The sequence below is a fragment of the Anser anser genome (genome assembly GCF_964211835.1).
Source record: "Anser anser genome assembly, chromosome: 12".
Taxonomy (NCBI): domain Eukaryota; kingdom Metazoa; phylum Chordata; class Aves; order Anseriformes; family Anatidae; genus Anser; species Anser anser.
In genome coordinates this window covers 22,628,103-22,642,411 of record NC_139733.1, presented here as the reverse complement: position 1 = coordinate 22,642,411, position 14,309 = coordinate 22,628,103, and the positions used below count along the sequence as shown (strand labels likewise).

The following is a 14,309-nucleotide window of genomic DNA, read 5'->3' as shown; positions in this document are numbered from 1 at the left end:
ACTCCTATTTTTGTCTGTGAAACAGTATAAAATACATCTCTCTGATTCTTTTGAAGTTCCTGCATTAAACCTGGAATACTGTCTTTACCTTAGGGAAGGCAGAATGTCATGGTTCAGCGTTGGGAGTCTTTTGCTGCATCTTTGAGATTGCTGAACCTAAACTAACTTGGCAGAGAAGATAACCCAATGGGTGCAGGAGCCTATAGCAGGAGAACACAATGATCAAGCTACATACTTATGTCTTAAGGTACTGATTTCCAGTGTAGTTTTGTTCATTTGGAGGTTATGATCTGAAAAAGTATAACCATTTCTGTACTCTTCAGCTCATGCTTCCTTTTCTTACAAAAACTCTATTTTTTAAAACGAAGCCTGAAAGAGGTGTTATTACAGACACTTCCAAGCAGCCCGTGGCTTTGGCTTCTCCCAGTCTGGTCTTCCTAGGATGACTGAGCAATTAATTGCCTTTGTCCCTCAGGTCAGTTGGCAGCACAATCTGCCTTGCTTTCTCAGAAAACTGCACAGAAGAACAGCAGCCACAGAGAAAAGCCATAGGAGAGGAAATATGAGGAGACAGGAAAAAGCAATTCTCCATACCCCATAAATACCGCAGACACTCATAACTGCACATAAAGTTCCTTTATCAGAGCACCTTGACAAAACACTCTCTACTTTTAAGTAAAACCCACATATTGCTTTGCTCATTCAGCCAGCACCAAAGAATGGATTGAGGTGGGGATAGGGGAAGGAAGGCAGGAGGATGAGACTGCTATATGCTCATCAGCCAGAGCATCCCAGGAACAAAGCTAACAGCCATGCCTTGAATTATGGACGGTCTGGGTGGGGGATGCATCTCAGCCAGAGCCTCTCCACCATACCGTATTTTAGCACAGCCAATATTGCAGAGCTGCAAATGTCATTTTCCACAGGCAACAGGATTTGCCACGTATACATGGAATTGTGCACACGTATAGTACACTGAGTACTGCAGTTGCAACGTGGCTTTTTTTTTTTTTAGCCAAACAACGCAATTGTTTTATTTGTGTATCACATCACTTTCCAAGAATTTATAGATATCACCACTAGGAAAACATATCTCCCTTGCCTCCTTTTCCTAAAACATAAGATGTCTGCTACAAAGCTAGGAAAAAAATACATTTTATCCTTTGCTGCCTTCAGTTTTCTATATTCATGCTTTTAGGTAATTCAGAAAAACCTTTACTAGTAAGAGCTCTGTATTTCAAAGCATGGCATTTAGAAGCTATAATTTTTTGCAATACAAAAATACATTAAGGAATTTTCATAATATACAATTGATCTGGACTTTTCAAACTGGTCAGATTTAAACTCTTTTGATGACACAATGACTACAGGAAATCTATACTACTTTCCTTTTTAGTAGACTTATTTCATCATTCATCCTTAGAAATAGCACAGAACCTGAACCAGGACAGTTGGATCCCATGATTTATTGGGCATAAGCACGCTGAGGAATAGAACAATAACCTGTTAGCTTTTGTGTAATACGTAATTGAAAAATGTTAAGAGAGCTCTATAATTTAGAAGACTTGTTTTTACAGAGTCAGAAAAGCTACTGACAAAAGGTTAATAAGACAAATCACAAGATGAGTAAATATGTAAAGCCTTGAACATCCAAATATCAAGACTGTCTCTGGAGCAGACTTCCAAAGTGCTCAGCAGCTGCCCAGGTCTGTTCCTAGTGGAGTCAATAGCAGAATATTCCACGTCTCTAGCTCTGAAGTCCCTGCTCAAACAAAACTACTCTTGATTGTAAGACTTACATGAATTATGTTTGAGCCCAAGCAATTTACCACCAGACTTCAATAAGAAGGGTAAGATACTTCCCAAAATACATCTTTCTTCATGAAAGTCTCCCAGATTCAAATTTTAAGCATCCACATTTGCTATAGGCTTCGCTCATTTTTCTTAGTGTAAGAAGCAAACAGAGGCTTGTCTTAGCTGCACTTAACAAACAGATTTCCCTTTTTGTTTTCCAGCTGACATATGTTGCACACCAGCAAGTCAAACCAAGTTATATTAGAGATCAAACTAAATAAGATAACAGTGAGGCTGGCTGATACAGCACAGCGTGAAGTGGTCTCATGGGTTGGACTTGATAGGATTAACTTGATGAGCGACAGTAAACATTGCAAGAACCATGCAGGGAAGTAAGGGAAAAAATATTTATATATAGGAGGAGGCCATTATTAGCAGGTAAAATATAGAACTGTTCAGCTTGCCTTCATAGATTCACCCTTATTTTTCTAACTCTCCCTTCCCTGCTGCCAAATGTGCCTAAACAGACACTTCCTCACATTTCGTCAGATCTCAGTGTATTTCTGTAAGCCGCCAAGTAACTCCCTGCATACGCGACAATCGAACATAAGATCTCTGTTAAGGAATGCCAAAATAGAGACCATATGTACCTATATGATCCATAAAAGAGATAGATGAAGGAGAGAATGAACTTGCTGTTGAAATTAAACTCTTAAAGCATACTGCCTATGTCTTTTTCAGAGAAGGTACTTCAGCAGAAACCTCACACCCAGCTAAGCAGGCAAGGCTAAAGAGGCTCAGAAGGCAGCTCCCATAAAGCAAGTCAAAGACTTAACAGTATGAAGTCAGAAGTCTTAATTTGCTCATTAAGGAGAAATTCTCCAAGGAGGTAATAAAGAAGTAACTACCACTGACAGCAAATTAAATAGGCTGATGCAGACATGAAATCTATATCTGATACAGACAAGGAAATTATGCCCAAGAGTTAGTTAACTTATTTCCAAGCTATTCCTTCATCTGGAAGGTATAAATACCACAGAGTAAGCTGACAATGACTATAAACCTTGAGATACAGGTCATCTATGAATCATATCCTTCATCGTGATATCATATGAATAATATGATATGAATAATGACAGATTCCATTTGTTTTTAGAGTATAACACACTCAGCTTTGATGCATAACTTCTTGTTTTGCAGTTTTGAAAGATGCAATGTTAAAAATAACTGCATTACAGTAATATATCTAAAGTACATCATTGTTATTTGTGGCTGTAAGCACAATCAAGTCAAATCAGTAATTCAATTTTGTGAATCTCATAAATGCTTCTGCTGATCTAGAGACAAAGTTTAGCTTTTCTGCATTTCCCAACTGCATTTAGTCAATTTAAGCATGAAATGGATATTCAAGTATTTGTAGCTATTTTCTAGAGAAATGGCATCTCAATATTCTCAATTTGTTATACAACTGAGCTGTTAATGGTGTGTTGAAGCCAACACAATCTGACCTCCTTCAAATTGGCCGGAAGTTTTGAAATCAAACAGAATGTTAACAATTCCATCTTCATTTATTCACGACTTCAAGGAATCAACATTATAAAGAACTATAAATTGACTAATTTAGAGAAAACAATTACATTGATACAAATAGAAGTTTAACACTTCTGGGAGAAAGACAAAAAACACTCCCAGTGGCACAAAGTAAAACTTAATCTTAAATTCTTACAATTCTTCCCATAAGGGAAATAACTGATATAACATTTATTAAAACGATGATTAAAACGAGGAGGTAAATATAGATTCTTTGTAAAAATGAGGAAATCAATATCTTCAGTAACATTTTTTTTCTTGAGCATATCAAGTCTTGTAAGAATAGGTGCAAATTAACAAGAAAATTTTCATGCCTTCATCTCATTTATGAAATACCTGTTCTTGTTGCTTGAAGCACAAAGCAACAAAAATGAGCACATAGGAGTACCATACAGTAATTCACTGTTTGATTTTCAATTACTGATGAAAACCTGGGTTTCACAATTCCTGAACTGCACAATCAGCATATTTGGTTTTTTATTTTTTTTAAAAAGTAAACCACGGTGTCTAAGGCTTAGTTACATTTTAAATATTCTACTGTAGTAACTGAAATTTAAGATCGTGTATGAAAAGAGTACTACTCATGCGGTAGTTCTCATTTCAAGTATGGTTTGAGAGGGCGCACCATCCTTCCCCGTGACAACACGACGTCTGCTCCGACTTACTGACTTGATTGTCACAGGACAGTGCTCAAAAGAAAGATGTTTAACAAAACATTTATGTTGTCTGACTAGCTAGCTAATGTATTCATAACTGGATAAGAAAATGTCAATAGCTCCAAAGTAAAAAAGGTTCTAAGAGACATCTACATGGTTCTCAAAATTCAGCAGAAAGATTTATAATTTAAGCCAAGTCAAAAACACGATGGAGCAAAGGACTGACAACCATAATTTGGTCAGTGAATATTAATAGGACTTTTGGAACTGAGGAAAACCTTTACCTTAACAAAGGAGTTCATCTCAGAGGAGCAGAATTTTACCAAATAAACAGGAATCTTTCAGCTTTTCTTATAAGGCAGTCAATCTTCAAATATATTTTATCATTTGCATTTTGTTTCCAGGCAAAGACAGTTAAAGCTCTTTAACATTTTAAATACAATAGGACTGGATGCCCTTTTCCTTCAAAGGCTTTCAAAATTGATGTCTGACCTTATAAAGAACAATTCAGCTATAATATGTGAAATCTATATTCTCTTTAACAGGACATTACTTCAGAGGTCCTGTAAATAGCTGAAGAAATGGATGTAAATGATTATTCTGTAAAGCTCTCAAGGCTTTTCTTTTTAAGTTTCAAGGACTGAGAAATTTGTCCTAAGTAGAAAGATGCTAAAAGTAATTAATACACCAAAACAACTCACCTTGAAATATTTTACCCTATTTACCTTCAAAGGTGTGGAAAAAGTAAAAAAAAAAATAAGAGAGAAAAAGCTGAAAATGTAGAAAGAAATACAAAATGAAAAAGCAAAGGTTTTGGTCTGGTAGAAGCTCACTTTTCTGACACTGAGATGACAAAGAATCGGTAAAAGAGCAATTGGTGTGTAGTCATATACTAATGCGAGTTTAAGAGATGACATTTGGGCTGTGACAGTATCTGCTGAAGTCAATAGCAATGTTTCTGAAGATATAATGACAGGATGAGAACAGGGCAAGAGAAAACAACTCTAAATTCCAAGCTAGAAGTAGTCTGTCATTGAGCTTTATACACTGCTCTCCTGAACAGGGGTAGCCCTTCGTAACTCAGATCATCTCTTCTTGCATACGTGTTCTGAAGATTCAGCCCACCTTTCAAATACCAGGGAATTTGAGAATTCTCATAATCATCTTCCTCAATAGTTTGAATAAGTCAACATGGGAGGGACAGGGCTGTCAGCTGTGAACCAATGTTTCTTGCATCAACATCTCCCTCTCCCAGTCTCTTTGTAAGTCAAGGAAATCATGTTCAACGCAGGTTGAGCTCACAAAGAGTAAAGCTCCTGAAGACAAATTAACCAAAATGTCAGTGCCCCTGTCAATCTTTATTACCTCCCCTAGGCAGGGGAGCATCTCCCACATAGGAATCAGTTAAGTTTCCGTATCTCTGATTATTTACACAATGAACAAAAATATTTGCAAAAAGCAAGCCAGGCTAAAGAAGAACATATTTGGGTACATGAATAGGGGCATGCAGAAATGAGCAAATCCAAAAGGGGAAAAAAAGAGTAAAATAAGTTCACTCAGCAAAAATCAATGTTACAGGCTAGACACGACTCTTTTCTGAAGGAAGTGAAGCCACCATAAAGAAGGAAAAGAGTCGCTCGTATAATAAAATTTAGCCTTTCTGCTTCTCAAACATGCAGAAGACAACTGTGATTTTTGCCAGTTTATTATATTTTCATACGAGTTTCAAAGATATCTTCGATTTTATTAGGTTTTAGATCCGTCATAACCGTAGCATTTGAGCACGTGAGGTGCCCTGTTCTCCCTTTCATTTGGATCAATCACTTCACAAACGAATGAGTCTGTGGAGGACTCTAGAAACCCGCATGTAATCCCTTGCCCCTTGGAGAGAGTCAGATTGCAGGAAGGATAGCCTGTCTTTGAGATGGGAGGAGACGCAGGAACCGTGTGCTTTCACTGGTACTTCAGCATTGTTTTCACACGTACTGCCATACTGTCCACACGTATGCCGCTGAGGACATGTCAGACCCAGGTCCCCACGTGTTGACATGCAGACCGCTCTGGGCTAGACTGCTCAGTGAGAACATGGAAGCTCTGCAGAGCTACATTAGACATATGAAATATTTAGCACAAAGGTAGGTCATGCCACGCAGCCCTATGGGATGCTCTCTAGTAAACTCAAAGCGCTCCAGGTAGGAATTTCTCCAGAAAAAGCCACACGTAGCCTTAGGAATCCCCCAATTGTTTCAGTAGCCTGTCAGGACATCTCTTGGGTCTCCTAAAGGTGCAGAAACAAGAATGGTCTCATGGGGCAATTCCAAGGGCAATGCATCCACAAGGCGTACAGGTAAGAAATTTTGCCTCAGGTGCTTTCAGCAGGTTCCAGACAGATGCTATATCACTCCTCCTCACCGCAGAGAGAGCACTACTCCCTCAGTCTGCTGGTTTATTTTAGATTATCCAGGACTTTCTATCGCTGTATGACTCTCCAGTATCCTATAGCAAAAGCCTCAGCTGCCAGCTGATAACCACAGATACAGCAGAACACAAATAGCACAGAGAAATGCCTCTAAGCATGGTATCAGCAGGTTGCCAAGAGTAAGTGTATTCTAAGCAATGCCATTAGACACATTTAAATGATGCTGCACACTTAGAAAGCAGCCTGTGAACTCTGCCAGTATCTCCTTTACAGCTACCATAAGTAATTAATAGCACATCTACACATGCAAGTCACATGACAGGACACTGTGAAAATTAGATGTTAATTCATTATTAAAAGTTTCCTTCTAAAGTGACATGTCAGACGGAGAGCCTAATACAGCTTTGCATGATTACTTGGTTGGTTTCAGCATGCAGTTGTTATTTAACAAGTAGGAGCAGCGTGGAGGGAGCGAAAGCAGGTTGTCGTCTGCAGCTATTTATAGGCTCCGGGAGGAGAGCACAGGGACGGAGCAGAACAAAACCACATCAAGAGGCTGGCGCCTGACCTGGCTGCACAGCCAGCTCCTGCACGTACCTGCTCCCGCTGCAACAGGGCGGCTCAGGGCAGGACGCACCGAGGGAGGTCCCTCGTGCCCACTCGTAGCATAAAGGGTGAGGACGCAGCGTTTTACAGAGATTTCTCAGCCAATAACCTAGAATATCAATGAAGTGAATTACAGCTCCAACATTTTGTGCACAGATTTTTAATCATCAAAAAAAATAAATTAGTCATCTTCTTACAAGTCCCATTACTTGTTAACTTCCACGATCACAGTTTCAAAGAATCTATTTTTGGTGACTTTTCAGTTCTTTCTGTTCTTTTTTCCTAAGGCTAAGCTCTAAGTCTGCATCCTGCAGAGTGTACCAGTTAAATATTTCCTCTAAACACAAATGTTTTCTACCTCATGGGAATTAAGCTGAAACCTCAGAGCCAGTTCTAGCACCAGCATTTATAAGCAAATACAAAAATATTCAGGCAGACCGAATTCAATTTATAAACACCAAAAGAAATCTATAGTGGATCAACACTTGGATTAATCTCTTACACAGACCTGTTTTTATATAAAACTTTGAACCTGATTTGATCAGATTTATACACATTAATAGCATATGATGATCTGGCCAACAGATTAACCATGAAATCAAAAGCATTCTGTATGAAAAGTGTTAGAAGTTTAGACACCCACAGGAGGACTGCAGAGATGCCAGAACACTGTGCTGGAAGTGATAATTGCTCAGAGGTAACATTCCACCTGTCAAACAGTATGCCAGCAGCATTGCAGGCTTCTAATAGTTTTAATTAAAGGTCTTAGGCTTAATTTTATGTCTAAACTAAGGTGGCTAAAGTTATGCTCACTGCCATTTGCATCACTAAAGTGTTCTAGAGGCCCTGAATTTTCCGTCCCCTTTGTTGTTGTTTTTTAAACCCAGTATGTCGCTTTCACATGCAGACTCACAACCCTCTGTAGCCCTCACCAATAAATCTTAATTATCAAGACACTTTTATTATATTAAACTACATGCACCTTCCAAGGAGAAAAGAGCCTTATTGCCACTGAAAGAAAGGATGGCTAGCAGAGCATGATTTACAGTAATTAGTAAGATTAAGAACCCCTATTAACTGCAATTAGACAACAGAATATTAAAGGGCAAAAATTACCATGCAGTGTGTCAGTAAATAAATACATGGATGATGTAGTTTCTTGCAGATGAAGTAAAGCAGAGCTGGTCAGGCTGAGTCACAGGCCAGAATGTTTTTTCATGCCAACAAAAGAGTATATCCTGCAGGAGCAGAATCTGATAAAATAGTGCTCAGGGTTGATGTAACAAAGACACAACTGTACACCTCTGCAAGTCTAAGATACACAGATTTCCACTGCTACGGGGAAAGGGCCTATAACAATCTAAGCTCATACAATGACCACCAAGTTTTCAATGAAAGAAAATACAAAATGTTTACAAAACATAAGAGCTTTTCCAATATCTCAAACAAGTCTTGACTCTTTTACTTCTGGAAAATAAATCTGCCCTGTTCAATAAAAGGTTTTTGGTTGTCCTTTTTTCCCCCCCTATTTTTGTGAGGTATTCTTTTCACTCCTTTTCCATACCCTGCTCTCTCATCTCCATTCCCTCACTTCTCCAACCCAAGGACGAGTTACAGCTGGCTTGGGCTCCATGATTGTTTTCCAGTGGTGTCATTAGTGCTTGTGGCACCAAAGAAAACTGGTCAGTGGGAAAGACAAAGGCCCATCCCTAAAGTCAGCAGCTTAAAGCATAGGACTGGTAAACTCAAGTTACTACATTTTCTCTCCACTCCTTTCCAACCAATATTGCTTCAGCTTATAAGCAGCTCTGAGCTGGAAGGAGCTAAAGCGCACTGCACCTGGGCACGAGAAGAGGCGACACTTTTCTGGTTGCTGTCAATATTTTTGCAAAGTTCCCCGGAAGGATGTCCACAGAGCTCCAGAACAGTGAGTCTGGGGAGCTGGTTGAACTCTTGGCAACTGCCATCGGAACTGGCTATGTCATTTGCTAGGGTCTTGTCTCCTCCTTTGAAACAGCAGTTGTCACCAACACAGCTTCAAATATGAAAACCCAACTGAGTGCCCAAAGCCACAGAAGTTCAGAGAGTTGGGAAAACAGCATACAAACTCTTCCTCGGGATCCACAAGCACCGTTTGTCCAACCAGCATCAGCTCAGTTCAGAAGGAGCAAGAAATACTGTCTATAAAACAAAGAAAACTTCCAGAGCAAAAAATCCCCCACAGACCTCACATGGAGTCAGCCGAGAGCTGTCAAAGGCCCTGTGCACAAAGCACCACTTTTTGTTTCCAGCACAGCTCCTCTCCCTAGTGCAGCCTGGACAACTCGCCAATGTGTCCTGCTTGGCGGGAGATGCTACCGAGGGCTGGCAGCAATGAGCCAGCTCGGCCTCTACAGGGCGAGAAGCTTCTGAGCTTCGTACAGCTTGTCAGCTCAAATTTGCTAACAGGACAAGAATTTTGTTGGAGCGGTAGTATTTTTTCAGTTTGACAAATATTAGAAGATATTTTCTGAAACTGATATTGGAGATAAATCCGCACAATCAGCAGGTCTACTGCAAAGTCAGCGAGACACATCGTTGGTGTTGGTCTACAGAGCAAATAACACCAGCAACAGAGCTGAGCTGCTCAAATTTATTTAAGAACTTCTCAAAGGTTTATGAGTTTGTGAGATATCCCTTATTTACTTGTTCACAAGAGTCTGCCCAACTCTCATGTCTTCTGACAAACAAACAAGCTACTTTATGGTAACTCTTTATAGTCTACATCATTGCTACTCATCAGTCTCAGGACATTTACCAGACCTCAACCCACGATGAGCTGCACTGTTTCAGACTTCCTTATACATTTTACTGAAGAGGACCATGTTAAATGCAGCGAGTCTTCCCCCCCCACCCCCAGTGCAAGCCCCTTTATCCACCAGACTAGTAGCAGGAATCAGCAACAAGAAGAATTTCTGTTAAATATCAGGAATTCATCAGTTAGAAATAAGGAAAAACTGAGCATGCTTTACTTAGAATGGGATTTTGCTAATAAAAAAAAGTCATATTACACATCATTTTTCAATAGACAGAAACACAAAGAACTTAATTTTCAATATAACATATAATTTTTGGACATCTTGGCTCAAGCTCAAGAAAGATGAATTACAGCGTATACTACAAAGAACTGCCTGGATGATCAAGAAATGGGAACAGAGGACAAGATTAAAACAAATGTGCTTATTTAACCTAGAAACTTCACTAGATATTTTCCAGTAAATAAAATCAGGGAGAGAGGAAACAGTTAAGACAAAGTTAGAAAAAGAAAAAATAAATTGGCCGAAAACCAATGTTGAAAAAAAAAATAATCAGTTTCTAACAATCAGAAAAATTAAGCTCTGGAATAACCTTCCAGCTCTCCCAAGGAGGAAAGAACTGAACTGGTTATATGATTAGGTTTTATCACTTTATGAAAGAAATCACAACGCTGCCGCCTGCAAAAACCACTTGATTACATGAGAGAGCACACCAAGCCCAAGACTGAGTCAGTCACCATGCTCACTGATGAGTAACTGGTGGTGGAAGCAGTCAGCTCTAGAATGGTGCCTTTCCCCCTCACATTGCTCAGATTCAAGCCATTTTCCTATGCGAAATGCAAGTTCATAAAGATATGATTTTTTTTTTCCCTTTAAACAAATACTTCCTTGTTTGCAAAGCAAGATTACAAAATATTCATAGAGTAACTATATACCAAAGCAGAGTGGGGTGTGAAAAGGAGATTCTAGTGCTAAGGACCAAGCACAACACCACAGTTTCTTGAAGTTAAACCAAGAAATAATAGCTATATTGTTCCTTCAGCAACAATTTACTGTTCCAGAAATCTTTATGAGACCTGAAATAGTCATCACCAACTATTTCCCTCAATAGTACTGAATATATCATTCTAAAACAAACATGTAATCAACCTTAAAAATACCTGTTTTCTCAAAGCAAACAGGTCATGCTCAATTACCTGCACGTTTCTGTTCTGTTGTGTATCATTGTAACGGATTTTTCAGCAACACACCAAAAAGGCAGTCCTGCCTTTTCAAATTTTTCACTTTTCTCCTGTTCCACCACGTATGCTGATTGCACAGACCTCATTCATCCCAACGCCGCTGCATCCCTCCTCAGTTACAGTCCAGCAAACAATTGCCGTGCTGACCTGGAACCACATCTGATGGCAGCCTGGTCACCCACCAGGCCCGTTAGCAGGCCTGCCCTGGTCCTCCTCACCCCAAAGAGGGGCGATTAATAAAGATACACTGTGAAGGGATTCACAGCCAGCTGGAGCATACAGCCAAAACTTTCTACAAAGACATCAAAAAGTTTCCAAGCTCTTCTGTTAGGACAGAAAATCATAACAATGGAACTCTCTAAAGACAGAAAATTAACAAATACAGGGGAAAATGAATTTTAAAAAAAGAACAAAACCTACCTCCTTCAGATCTTCATTCCACTCTCATTTCAGCAGCCCCCAGGGTCCCCCACAGAACCCAGCAAAGCCTCTCCTCATCACCTCGCGCCTTCCCCAGAGCCCCCTCGCCACACAGGAGCCCCAGGCTCCTCCCCGGTGGGCAAGCACCACCTTATCAGGCCCACAGCACTTTGGTTTGCCACCTGAACGGAGAAACAAGAAACAGCTGCAGAATTGGTAGCAAATAAAGCAATAAAGGGCAAAGCTCATAACGTGCAACAGGACTGGGATAAAAGGAGGTGGGTTGCATATAGTCCTGACATTCAAGAATATCAATCTGTGCAGAATAAATGGTTTCATAAAGGGAATCGTGCCAAACTTGCAGACTACAGATATGCAAATATAGCTCCAGGATGAAATATTGCTGGGTCTTCACAGCTCACATCATGAGAAAGCCTGCGGAGCTTCCCAAAGCACAGCTCTGTGAGCGTGCAGGAGGTGAGAGGCTTCCGCTGCCTCCTCGGCATGCTCTCACCCCAAGCTGTGAGAGCTCGGAATAAACCACTTTTCAGTTCTGTCATCGTGATCACTGAAATAGCTGCACCACTGCCGAATTTTCTGGCTGGGGTCATGCCCTCAAACACAAAAGCCTCTGCACAAAGTCAGAAAAATTCTTGGCTTCACTGGATTATTTCCATATTACAGGGAGGGAAATTAACAGTATTTTAGGGCACTCCTACAAATATGCTTCATATTTATGGTGGGATTAATGTTAAACTTTGACAAACATTATTTCCAAGTGCTCTGAAGTGCTGGGGTTGCAAATGAGACTGAATTCCCAGGTGGTCCCAGCTAATCTGCATCACTCCTGGAGATCTCCCCACTTGACACCTTGAAAAATGATGATGATGTGCTACAACCTGGCTTAATTAATTGAACTGTTCATCCTCTCTCCTCCCCCGTATTAACCCACCTGATGTGCAGAATCACTAATCTCAGTATTTACAGCTGGGAAAGCAGGCTGCAGGGCTCACAACGAGCTACACCCATGCTCCTTTGATGTGAAAAACCTTGTAACCAAGCAAGAGAAAATACAAAAGTATTCCAAAAGAATTTTCATAACTAGTGAGTCTAAATATTACTACAGAGATTACACTTTTGATCTTTTCTTCTCTAATTTGATATAAAATGCGTTATTTCTAAGAGAATTATAAGACACCATTGCATTATCCCCAGGACTTCTCTTTGTAAATTCTTATAGACAAATTTATAAATAGCTTTATGTTTTAAATAGCACAATATCTAACAGCTTGGATATTATTTCTCCTAGAAAGCTTACTTACGATAAATTAGTAAGTAACAATAATGAATAATTGGATGGTAGCAACAACAAGGAATCCTCTGGGGCTTGGTAAGTGCAGGGGGATTTCAGGCAGCCCCCAGTGTTGTAGTGGCTGCTAGGTTAGCCTGCTTCGTATGTACCCAACCACTTCTGCTTTTACAGTAAGAGTCTTTCTTTCTACTTCTCATTAGCCAGTTTTGGAGCTCAGAATTAAGAAGAAAAAAAAGGAAGGATTTTGCATGCAACAGGTAATAGTCTCTTTCAGTGTAATCCAGAGCTGTTAACTACAAGACTCTGAACATGCACACACTGTTCCCTGTGATAGGAAATTTGTGCTAACTGTCTGACTTGGACTTGCTATTATCTCTACGTCATTATTTCCTGCCTGCTGGTAATAACATTATTTGACTGGGTAAGCAATACCAGCTTACCCCCACCCCGCGTGGGGCAGGGAGGGTGGCGCAGCTCAGAAGGACCCACTCGGAAGGGCTGTTAGCGTGCTATCATACGCACCCCACAGAGCAGCTTGGGGGGTTTTTGTTTCTCCAGCAAGCTACAGGAAACTTACTTGAAACAAATAATAACTAACTTCATTTTGCATAATTTTGATCCAGAAATCTAGATTTTTTCTAGATTTTTCATTTGGGTTTAAAGCAAATAAAGGCTTTATAGGAGCAAGGAAAAAAAAAAAAGTAAGATTTTCTCCATAAGCTGTGAGCCAGTCATGTCATTGAGCCTGTACTGGCCACAAATGGGGTTGGGAAAGTCATCTAGCATGGGGCAGAGCCAGCTCCAAAACCCCTGCTGCAAGCCTGGCAATTTTAACACCTACATGCAACTGGGGCTGGCCTTGGGGAATCTATCTTTTGGAAGAAGATTTCTGAGGTAGGAGAAGCAGCATCTTGCCATTTGCTTGTGTCCCGAAGATTGCATTTCACCATCCACTACAAAGGCAGAGCAACAAACAGCATATTTTTTCTTATTAGTCTGAGCTTTCCAGATGCCTGGATTAAAGATGAAGGTTTGTTTGAAAGAAATATGTTACATTTTGTAAATTAAAGCTATGTACCTGTTAGTGTTTTCTGTATTTATTGGGGGGGGGGAAGAATGTGAGAGCTAGTGAAGCCTACAATTTCCCATGGAAATGAGCAGTCTGCCTGCCTGCCATCGCCCCAGCACCACGCGAGCCCCACAGCTGCCGCTACCACACAAACCACTCCTCATCCTCATCCTCTCTCCGATCTTAAATATTTTGAGCGCAAGCTTCATAAGTTAAAAAGAGGCAAACATTTACCCCATAATGCTACTGCAGATCACTGACAGTTCTACAATATTTAGCGATGGGAAAAGCAAAATGCTTTTCTAGCACTGAAAATATTTTGGCACAGAGCACAGCTGGAACAGCTGGCAGCACGTGGCAGCGTATGTGAGGAGGACGGTGTCTCCTAAACCCAAAGCTCCTTAACC

The 14,309-nt window shown here is 40.2% G+C and overlaps 1 long non-coding RNA gene across 5 annotated transcripts in view; it reads right to left on the bottom strand.

Annotated features, from left to right (window-relative positions):
- Positions 1–13,245, bottom strand: part of LOC310880388 — a 125,100-nt gene extending 111,855 nt beyond the window's left edge. Inside the window, exons 1-2 of one of the 5 annotated variants that reach the window (XR_014571661.1) lie at positions 11,522–13,245; positions 7,057–7,174 (exon numbers count right to left, since the gene is read on the bottom strand). This is a non-coding gene — a long non-coding RNA (uncharacterized lncRNA). The remainder of the gene's footprint in view (positions 1–7,056; positions 7,175–11,521) is intronic. The other 4 variants (XR_014571662.1, XR_014571663.1, XR_014571664.1 and 1 more) reach the window with 4 other exon arrangements.
- Positions 13,246–14,309: the final 1,064 nt, after the last annotated feature.